The sequence below is a fragment of the Humulus lupulus genome, chromosome 5 (assembly GCF_963169125.1).
Source record: "Humulus lupulus chromosome 5, drHumLupu1.1, whole genome shotgun sequence".
Taxonomy (NCBI): domain Eukaryota; kingdom Viridiplantae; phylum Streptophyta; class Magnoliopsida; order Rosales; family Cannabaceae; genus Humulus; species Humulus lupulus.
Window position 1 is genome coordinate 83,492,309 of NC_084797.1, and position 10,632 is coordinate 83,502,940.

Consider the following 10,632-nt stretch of genomic DNA (forward strand, 5'->3'; position numbering starts at 1 on the left):
GCTTCCACGAAAAATTGTGTCCGACAACGGAAAGCAGTTTGACAGTGAACACTTCACGAACTTCTGTGCTTCGCATGGAATTATCAAAAGCTTTTCCGTAGTCGCCAGACCCCAGGCTAATGGACAAGTGGAAGCTGTAAACAAAATATTAAAGACCACGTTGAAGAAAAAACTCCAAGCCTGCAAGGCTCACTGGCCGGAAGAACTTCCGCGAGTACTTTGGGCCTATCGCACAACAGAGAGAACTTCGACGGGGCACACGCCTTATTCCATGACCTTCGGTTGCGAGGCCGTCATCCCAGTAGAAGCTATGATCCCCTCTCACAGGCAAGACACCTACGATCCTACCCGGAACTATGCCCTCCTCCAGGAGTCCTTGGACATGATCGAAGAGCTCCGGGAGCAGTCGCAGGTCCAACTAAAAATGTACCAAGGCAAGATAGCCCGACACTTTAACATGAGAGTCCAGAGCCGTGCATTCGAAGTTGGGGACCTTGTCCTACGGAGAGTATTTCCTGCTAAATAGGATCCGGGAGTAGGAGTCCTCGGACCCAACTGGGAAGGCCCCTACGAAGTCCAAGAAAAAGTGGGCCATGGGACGTATCACTTAAAGAGACTCGACGGATCTAAAGTCCCGCGCGCCTGGAACGCGGAGCACCTCCGCCGTTACTACCAGTAGGCCCCGGACCATCCAGTCGGAAGTCCTTGGTGAAAATAGCAAAAGTGAAAAATGTGGAAATAATCCTCCCTGTTGTAAAACTAACGCCTAGCAGGCTAATTTAATGAAACACGGAGAGATTCACTCCGCTTTTACTGCACTTTTTATCCCTATGTTCAAAGCTGCGTTTTAACAAGTGACCACGCGGTCCGGAGACGTCCGGACCCCACGCTCACTTAGGGGGTATACATGGCTAAGGCATAGCCATACGCCCCTTGAACAAAACGTACACAGAACACCACTTATGTGCTAGCATTGTGTTTGAAATTTTTAAATTGTTTGAAATGTTTAAGTTGTTAAGCTTAGGTTTATTTTGTTGCCATGAACATGCTTGCATTACGTGTCATATGTGCATTATGTGCTTATGTGAAAATTGCCATGGAAATGCCTGCCATTATGAGAATTATCTCCTGTGTAGCCCAGCGATGGACGTGACTGGGGGTTGAGGCGTGTTCTTAGAGCTACACCAAAACACCCCCAACTCCCTGACAAGTCCTTTGCAGAATTCTCCGCGATCGCTGTAGATCTTTGATTCGCAAACTCCAGCTCCGGGTCTCGGAAGGAAAAAGATGGCTAGACCCGCGAGCGCTGTAGAGCTTTGCTTCGCAAGCTCCAGCTCCGGGTCCAGCGAGGCGAAAGATGGCAAGATCCGCGAGCGCTGTAGAGCTTTGCTTCGCAAGCTCCAGCTCCGGGTCCCGCTAGGCGAAAGATGGCAAGATCCGCGAGCGCTGTAGAGCTTTGCTTCGCAAGCTCCAGCCCCGGGTCCCGCAAGACGAAAGACGGCTAGACCCATGATCGCTGTAAAGCTCTGCATCGAAAGCTCCAGCTCCAGGTCCAGCGAGGCGAAAGATGGCAAGATCCGCGAGTGCTGTAGAGCTTTGCTTCGCAAGCTCCAGCTCCGGGTCCCGCAAGGCGAAAGATGGCTAGACCCGTGATCGCTGTAAAGCTCTGCATCGCAAGCTCCAGCTCCGGGTCCAGAGAGGCAAAGGATGGCAAGATCCGCGACCGTTGTAAGCCTTGCTTCGCAGGCTCCAACTCTGGATCTCACAAAATAATGCACGGCAAGCTCCATTGCCATTGCAAGTTTCAGCTCCATAAGCAAACATGCTCGATCCCCCCACTCACAGCCGGCTTTGCCTCGCAAAGCCCCTGCTCCAGGATCACACCTGGTGGGCGTGGCGATTTCCCCGACAACAATGAGCCTTGCCTCGCAGGGCTCCGTGCCAGGTCCCTGAAGTCAGCCACCATGAGGTTCGCAACAACAGTTAGTTTTGCTTCGCAAAGATCTAACCTTAAGTCTAGCGACGCTCACCAAAAGAACTCCCGTTCCAAACAATGGAACGACTCACCTTAGCAATCCCAGCGAACAGTATAAATACAAGTCCCGGGATTGGCTATTTGCCTCAGGAAAGCTAAAGTACGGTGAAAGGAGCCTGGTCGTTGGAACCAGGAGACCTTCGTAACCTAGAAACTATATGGGAAAAAGACATCATCCATTAAAGCTTCAAGTGGGAAGTGCATAGGTTTTGGCCGTTGGAACCAAAACCCCATACGCCCCTACAACAGTTTCTACCGTATAAATGTCTACCCTAAGCGCAAAGATAAATAAAGAACTCGGCAGAAAAGAAAGGAGAATGCTATGATTATGGCAAAAATGTCCGCAATGAAAAACTCAAAATGAAAAACAATTAAGGATAAAACCCCTTCAAGCATTGGGGGTAACTACAGCGTCCACGACCACAGCTTCGGGGGCATCAGTTTCAGCTGAGGCTGGCGGAGTCGGCTCATTGGAAGGAGGAATTTGATCATGAGAAGGTTCAGAGGTCCCCGCCTCTCCGGGATCTCCCGCCTCAGGAGCTTCAGCACGTTCGTCAATGTTGTAAGTTTGGACGTACGCCTCTGGGCCCTGATCCCACACGAGTAGCTTCTCCCTCATGGCTTCGGCATCATCTCCCAGATAGCCTAATACCTCCGGGTTCACTTTCCAGAGTTGATGCATGAGGACCACATGCGATATATTAATAGTCCTGTTCAGTATCACCTCAGCATCCTCCTTCTCCTTCAACCGCTCCGCCTCGGAGGTTGCCAGCTGTGCTTCCGCGACAGTTAGTTGGGCCCTCAATTTTTCCATTTCGGCCTTGGAGGCATCCCGCTCCCTCTTAAGATAATCAATCTCCTTGCGCTGCTCCCTATTTTGGTTCAGCACGGATTGCTTCTCGGTCACATGCCCCCTGGCAGTGAATTGCAAAGCCCCGATCTCTTTATCCTTCTCGGCGAGCCCCAACTGAAGCATAGACACGAGATCCCTGCTCCTCTTATGGAGTTGCTCCTCCTCGTGCAGCTTACTCTGAAGAGTGGAATATTCCTCTTGCCGCTTAAGGAGGAGATCGTTCTTTGATTGCAAGCGGGCTTCTAGGGTATCTTTCTCCACCTTGGCTTGGGACAGCTCTTCCCGGAGCTTGGAGTTTTCGGCCTTAATCCCATCCGACCGCTGTCTAAACTCATTCTCTGCCTTGGCCCGGTACTCTTGATATTTGGCAAGATATTTCTTCTCCGCCTCTTCTTCAGCCGTGCGCCGGGCCTGATCAATCTTCTCCGAAGCCCCCAAGGCCTGTTGGGCCAGTTTCTGTTTCTCCGCCTCCAAGGCCTGGCGAGCTAGTTGGCTCTCCTCCAGCTGAACCAGAGTTGCACCAACCTCCCAGAACGAGCGTTCCGCGATCATAGAGGCCTGCAAGGAAATAAAACAGAATGAGCTAAAGCAGGACCAAAAGACAGGTGATCCCAAAAAATAACAACTGACGGCTTACCCCTGACAGTTGCTGCTTCACAGCGTGTGTCAGCAACAGCGAATCCTTGCTGCTGCTGATGGCCCATTTCTCAGAATTGAGCTCGCATAAGCTCAGGGCCATGTCCTCCATCATCTCAGCTCCGAACGGCGCCAATGCACGTCCGAGCCTAGGCACCAGCCTCTTCTCCAAGGCTGGACCATCCAGAACCGCTCTGGCCAGGTGAAGAGATCTCACCCCCTCGGCCAGCTCAGCTCTCTTCACGGCAGACAAGTTATCTGCCCTTCCCTGAGTAACGGCCTTCTCCGCCTCTAACCGCCTCTTCAAAAAACTATCGGCCCGTCTTACACCCTCCAGGAGAGCAGCGGGAAAACTGGTTGGCTTCCGCGGAAAGTGGAACTTCAGGCCGGGCAGGGGAAGATTGGTTGTCTAGATGACGGAGACCCCGGAAGGGTGGACCCCCTTTGGGCTGGAGGAGGAGGCAGCCGGGGTATTAAGGCCCCGGTCTGTTGCTTTGGCTGCTGTGGCAGCAGAAGTAATTGCCCTTGTTGCTGTTGCTGGTTTGGATGTTGTTGTTGCTGCTGCTGCGGCGTTGGTGATTGTCTCTCTTGTTCCTGTTGCTGCTGTTGTTGTAGTTGTGATTGCTGTCGTTGCTGTTGTTGTTGCCTTCGACCGGGAGAAGAGTGTCTAAGGCGTTTGTTCTTAGCGCCCTCAGCATCTTCTCCGGGACGCTTGCTCACCCCAGTTGTCCTCACGGGGAACACAAGCCCTTCCCCGTCGCTACTACTACTCGAGACCACCATAGTCTCGGAAGGCCCGTCAGCAGGGGACTTCTCTACCCTCGGAGACGCTTGCGCCTCGCCACTTGTCTTCTTGGGGGAGGCAGCCTTACCTCCCCTACCAGCCTTGGTCTTCCGTCCTTTCCCCGTGGACGGGTCTTGGCTGGTGGCAGCCTTCTTAATAAGCAAAGTAACCCTCCCCAACATCTTGGCTTCGGGATACTCTGCAAGAAACGTACAAAGCAAGGTTAACGAACCAACAAGCAATGAGAAAGAAGATAAGCGGAAGACAAGACAATCAACAACATAAAAGCACAAGCAAGCCCGCCAGCAGGGAACAAGAAACAAGAAAAAGAAAAGTTTGAAAGGGACGACCATGCACGAGAAACGTGGGTGGCCTTCCCCGAGCAAAACAAAACATCGCTTCCTGCTCCAGGAAGCTCCCGTACTCCTTGAAGTCCGGGAATGACATGCTGAGAGAAGAAGGGTCAACCATGATGACACCTTCTGGCAGACTACCATCACTCAGACACCAGAGGAGCTCATCTACCCTATCGCAGTACCTGTCGAAAGGTATCCTACGCGGATCTAGCCTAAGGAAACGGGGATCAAACCCCATCTGAGAGGTCCGGGAAACCTCAGACAGGCTGGGGGTGTGGATCAATCGAAAACTAGTCTTACCTCTCCCGGAGGTACTAGCCCCCGGAGCCCCTTCGTTAGGGTAAGCCGCGGCGTGGCAAGCCTCGATCTCCTCTTCCTCCGGCTGGGGGTCGGGGAACCTCTCCGCCCAACTAGGAGATAGAGTATTTTCGTCCCGAGCTGCTTGGGTGATCACCTAAGACAGCTCCAGGGCAATCTGCTCCCGGATATCAGCTGACACCTGAGTTTGCCCCCTGCCACTCACTGGCTCGATGTTTTGGAAGCAGGCAAGTAGCCCATACTCCCTCAACGATTCGGAGGTCACAAGTCCCTCCACTTTCAACTCTTCCTCAGAAAGCCCTTCGTAGAACTTGGACCTCCTTATCATCTCCGTGCAGCGAGGTGTCCGCGGAACGACTTCTGCGAAAATCAAACACAAGCGTTAGAGATCCTCCCAAAAAGCAAATCAAGTGCAAAGAAACAAAGTAGAAAAGGAGAGGAAGGAGCGCTTACCAGGGATTTTGAAGTCCAAAGATAGGGCTGGCACCCTCTTCAGCGGGAAGCCAGTCGTCAGGAACCAGTATTCCCGGAGGTCTGGAACCCTCGCGGTATGACAAGTGGGGCACATCACGTCCGAGTGCCTTTCTAGCCTGTAAAACCCCACCTTGTCTGAATGACCCCTCATAGGCTGAGACTTCAACCCGTAAAAGTACAGCACCTCCTCCGGGGTAGGAGCTTCCAGTCTCCGGGACTTGCAAAAGATGAACCACCCTGCTAAGAGCTTGTAGCTGGGAGGAATTAACTGGAAGGGGGAAATCCTCGCCTTCACACAGAAATTGTCGAAGTAACTCCTTAGGGGCAAGTGCGCCCCACACACTATGTGTGCCCAACTCCAGGCACCAAAGCCCTCGTGACTCTGGCTAGCTGACTCGCCCAGCACCGACAGACGGTGCCACATCAGGCCTGGGATGTTCTTCAGGCCTGCCTCAGAGGAATACAGCTCCAGCATGCCATAATTCCTGAAAAGGTTCGGCTTTTGGTCCATCTCCCAGATGGAGCTATTGGAGATTGGTGGGCTAGCCGCGACCACTTTCGCCTTTCCTTTCCCCTTTCCACCAGTGACAGGAGAACCCTTCTCTTGGGCAGAATCAGCCTCCCCCGCAGCAAGAAGTTGTTCCTTCGAGATGTTCGTCACTGGACAAAAGAAAAGAAAGAAGAAAACACTCTAAGCAGTCAGCACCCTTGTCATACCCTAGTGGTATCAAAGGCGTCGGGGAGACCCTCCCCGAAAACTGCTTGGAGAGGCTCCCACCGAGCTTATCGAGGGATTGGCACCATGCCACCCGAAGGACAACAAGGAACCAGACTCAGACCCCGAGCCTAAGCCCACCAAAAGAGGTGTTTTTCCAGAGAAAGACACCCTCAAGGCGTTCATGCTTATGCCCTAAAACAGCAAAACAAGGGACGACTTTCCAAACGCAAATCGCCAAAACATGCAGAAAAGGCTACTTATCGACTCACAATCAATCACATGCCTACCAAAGCCCTATTCACACATGCACATAAGCAATAATGGCAGAAACCTCTACTCTAACAACTACCAACAACCTAAGGTTTGGGAGGAAAGAGCAAAGTAGAAATACTTACTGATATTCAGGTAGTTGGAGGTTGAAGGAGTAACTGGATCACTGCACAGCACGATCGCGAGAAGTAAAAGCTGCAAAGACGAACGGTGATTCAAACCAGGAACTTCGGGGAATAAACCCACTGCCAAATCAAAAAGAAAAGTTTCCAGATACTTACCAAAAGAAATGGAAAGTTCGGAGGAACGTAAGCTGGGAAGCCTGAGAGTTCGAAGGTTTGGAAATCTGAAAATCCTAAAGATGGAGAATCTGAAAGCGTAAAGAGGAAGAAAGGTCCTTTCCCTCGTTTTTATAGCAGGGAAAAGGCCGTTTCGAATTCCTCAAGTGGACGGTCCCGATCTTCCCATTCCGTGTGCATCAGATCCAACGGCTGGAGAGGAAGCAACGATCCTATTTATGACTCCTCAGATGGGAATAAAGTATTTATTTCCCATCATTACACCACCTCGGGCCCGGAGTACCATTAAAAACCGTCAAATCATTAGTCAGATGACTGACGCACGCATACTCAACGAGACGCCTCACGCACACGTCTTGGTCGCAGAACCATTCCCAGAATGACACGTGGCCCTTGCCGCACTTGAGTACTTGATCTCAAACAGAAGAAATTCCCTTTCTTTTTCATACCAACACTCAGGCGGGAAAAAGGAACCCTTCCGGGAACACAGAAGGTGCCCCCTCGCCTAATCTAAGAAACCGATTGTACAAGCTCCCGGATCCCTCAAAGCTCCGTGACCTTGGGGGGTAAATGTTATCCAGATTTCCAGATAGCGTTTAGATTGATGGCCTCGGGGAAGCAGAATTATCGATGTCTTTCACGATAGGTGACCAGAGCTCGCGGATGAACAGAAAGGCTTCACCTCTCCCGCTTGGTGTCCGGATTACTCTTCCAAGCAAACACAATACGGAAACTCGTCAACTCTCCCGGACTCCCGAAGGGGTATCCTTCGGGGAAGCTCCTTCCAGGAGAAGCTCTTCGAGTGGTCTCCGCGGAAGCAGTTCCGTGCCTCGCACGGAACAAAGCCAAACGGTCGAGTCCTGGAGGAGGCATATTTGGAATGATATCCGCCTGACACAGGATCCCGCCTGACACGCCCGTCAGGTCAAAGCCGCACACATCCCAGCACGCCTAAGGGTACCTTTTCGCCTACTGTTCCGCTGACAACTTGGAAAAGACGGCTGACTTTGTGTGTTCCCCATACTTTCACGTAAATATACCCACATAGAGTCTTGTAGCCATGCTACTACAGTAATTGTATCCCTATTTATGGCTGGTGTAATTAAGACGCATGTACGTAGAGAAAAACCCTAATCCAAAAACCCTAGCTATAAAGACCCCTTCATTTTATAAGAAGAAGGACGAACAAATCATATAGCAAAAACGCTACTAAAATCTCTCTAGCTTCATCTTCTTCAAGAGAACCCGAGAGAAACACTGTGAGTGTGTGAAGTTCTTGTGCACCAGCCATCTTACTGTAACCTTTTCCAAGTATAATAACATCGACTCGTGGACTAGGGCTTGTTAACGCCTGAACCACGTAAAAACGCTGTTTGTTTAGTTACATTTCAGCATTTCTACAGTTCTTATCTTTTTATTATTCCGTTAGTTATTCGTTTCCGAAAAAATCGGCAAACAGTAACCCATACCCGTATTGTAACACCCTTGATAACCAAGACCATTAAACTGTGTGTTTATAAAGGTGCAAGACTTGCTAATCAAGTCATTTAGTTGAAAATGTGACACTAAAACCATAATCAAACCACGGTTAAAAGTTTGTGTCATAAAAGATAAATTTAATTTAAATAAACATTTGATACATGAGATCCCAAAATCAGAGTTAAAGAATAGTTTACAAAATTTCAAAGGTTAAGTACAACCAGAAGCCACTCTAATGGAAAAATAGGCATCTTAGGTTCTTCTGTCCTTGTATCATCCCTCAGCCTTGGTGGCTGACTATGTACATTCTGCCCCCAAAGCTCTCCAATTCAGGGTTGGTCTAGCTTACCCTTCCCTTTACCGGCACCACATAGCACCCGTGAGCCAAGGCCCAGCAAGAAAACCATAATAGAGAGCATAACTAATAGCATTAATCAAATAATTCACAAAACATTAACCAGATATTCAGCAGACAATTACGTTCACATACTTAGTGATATCAATTTACAAATCAACAATCTATCATCCAGGTAATTAACATGCCATAATCATCAGATTCACAATAGTAAATCAATCATACAACTCCCAGGGTCAGCACCCTTAGGCCGCACCCTCTGTGTAACACCCCAAGTTACTAATAAGGTTTAGGATCTTGATTAGCGTGCTTGGAGGGAAATAAGTGAATTAATATGCTGATACATGAATTTAAATGAATATGTGATTAGAATGCATGTTTATGTGGTTTAAATATGCATGTGGGCCCCGTTTGCATGATAGGGGTAAATTGGGAATTTTAGCCCGTTGAGGGCATAAATGTGATAATTGTATTATGTGATTTGTACCATGTGAGTGCGGTGATAATAATGTGATGCACGTGCCGAGATGGTCCTAGAGAGCTAGGTAACTCAAAAGTCACAACGGAATTTCACACCCGGCTCGAGATGGTCCTAGAGAGCTAGATAACTCAATATTATAACTTGCAGTTGGGGATTTGTAAGTATTGGTTAATGGTATTTTAGTGGTTTGGGTAACCATTGGTAACCAGTGAGGATAACTACCCTAAGTGATAAAATGGTATATTTGTAAGGGATGAGAAATGACTAGGGTGCCCTTGAGGTTTAGTTAGAAAAGGGATTAGATGGAAGGACAAGATGGTCTTTTGGCAAGGATTTAGATAACTTCAGCTGACAAGAGAAGTCATTCACGTTTTAACACTTAGGCATATTCTGTTTTGGCTGAAAGTTTGAGGAGAAAACTAGAAAGAAAGTGAAGGAAGAAGGGAGCTGAATTTTGAAGGACCTAGGAGGAGAATCAAGTGGTTGGAGGCAATTAAACTTGAACATAAACCAAGATTTTTCTGAGGTGAGGATTTATCTCTGTTTTGTTAAGTTTCTAAGCTTGATTTTTATAGTGTTAGAATGAAAATTGAGAGTTGGTGTGTGGCTGTTTGGTGGATTCTTGGGGATGAAGCTTGCTTAGATTCAGTTTGGGAATAAGAGGGATTTGCTTGGAGTTGGACTTGGAGAAGGCTCAGGGGAGAATTTCTACTTGAGGTAAGGGTTTTATGCATCTCTATTATGTATTAGCTGTTGTGAATCAAGTTTCTGGTTTGTTAGTTTAAGTTTCATAAAGTTTCAAGCCAATTTGTGAATTGGGGATTTGATTGTGTGTTTGGGCTTGTTGTTGATGTTTATGAGTTGTTAGATGGTCTATGTGGGGTTTTGAATTGAATTTGGGACTTAGGTATGCTTTGGGGTTGATTTGGGAGTGTTTTGGCTCGGGGAAAATGCAAAAGAAAACCCAGAATTCTGGGTTCGCGAAGGAGCGTCGCGGCCCTGTTCTTGGGCGCCGCGGCGCGAGGTTGCTTCAAGATAGGGGAAGGCTTGCTAGGCGCCGCGGCGCTAGGCTATTTTCAGAACATGGAATTTTGCAATTTTGAGCTTTTGCTCCGGGGGTTCGGGGGATGTTTCCGATGAATTGTTTTAGGAATTTAGGGATTCCGAGAGTGTGGGATTAGTCCTGGGAAGTGGTTTTGGATTGGTTAGTATTAAAGGATGTTTTATATGTGTTGTGACTAGGTCTCCGGAGAGGCTCGGGTTAGAGGACCGTGCTCGCGGCCTTGGTGCATCGGAAAGCTCTGGATACAGGTAAGAAAACCACTGTTCCCATAGAGCTTGTATGCAGGGATGAGCCCAATATGTCTAATTTGTAGGGCGTAGCCCTTTGATTGAATTTAATAGTATTCAGTATATGTTTGTTATGCTATGAATGCGATTAAATGAATGTTCGGCGAGAGCTGGGAACGGCGCAGGCTGAGGTCGGCAGGGGCCGGGAACGATAAAGGGCTGGGAACGGCGTTGGGCACGTTAAGTGCTAGGCCGAGTACGGCAAGCGGCTGGGAGCTGCGTTG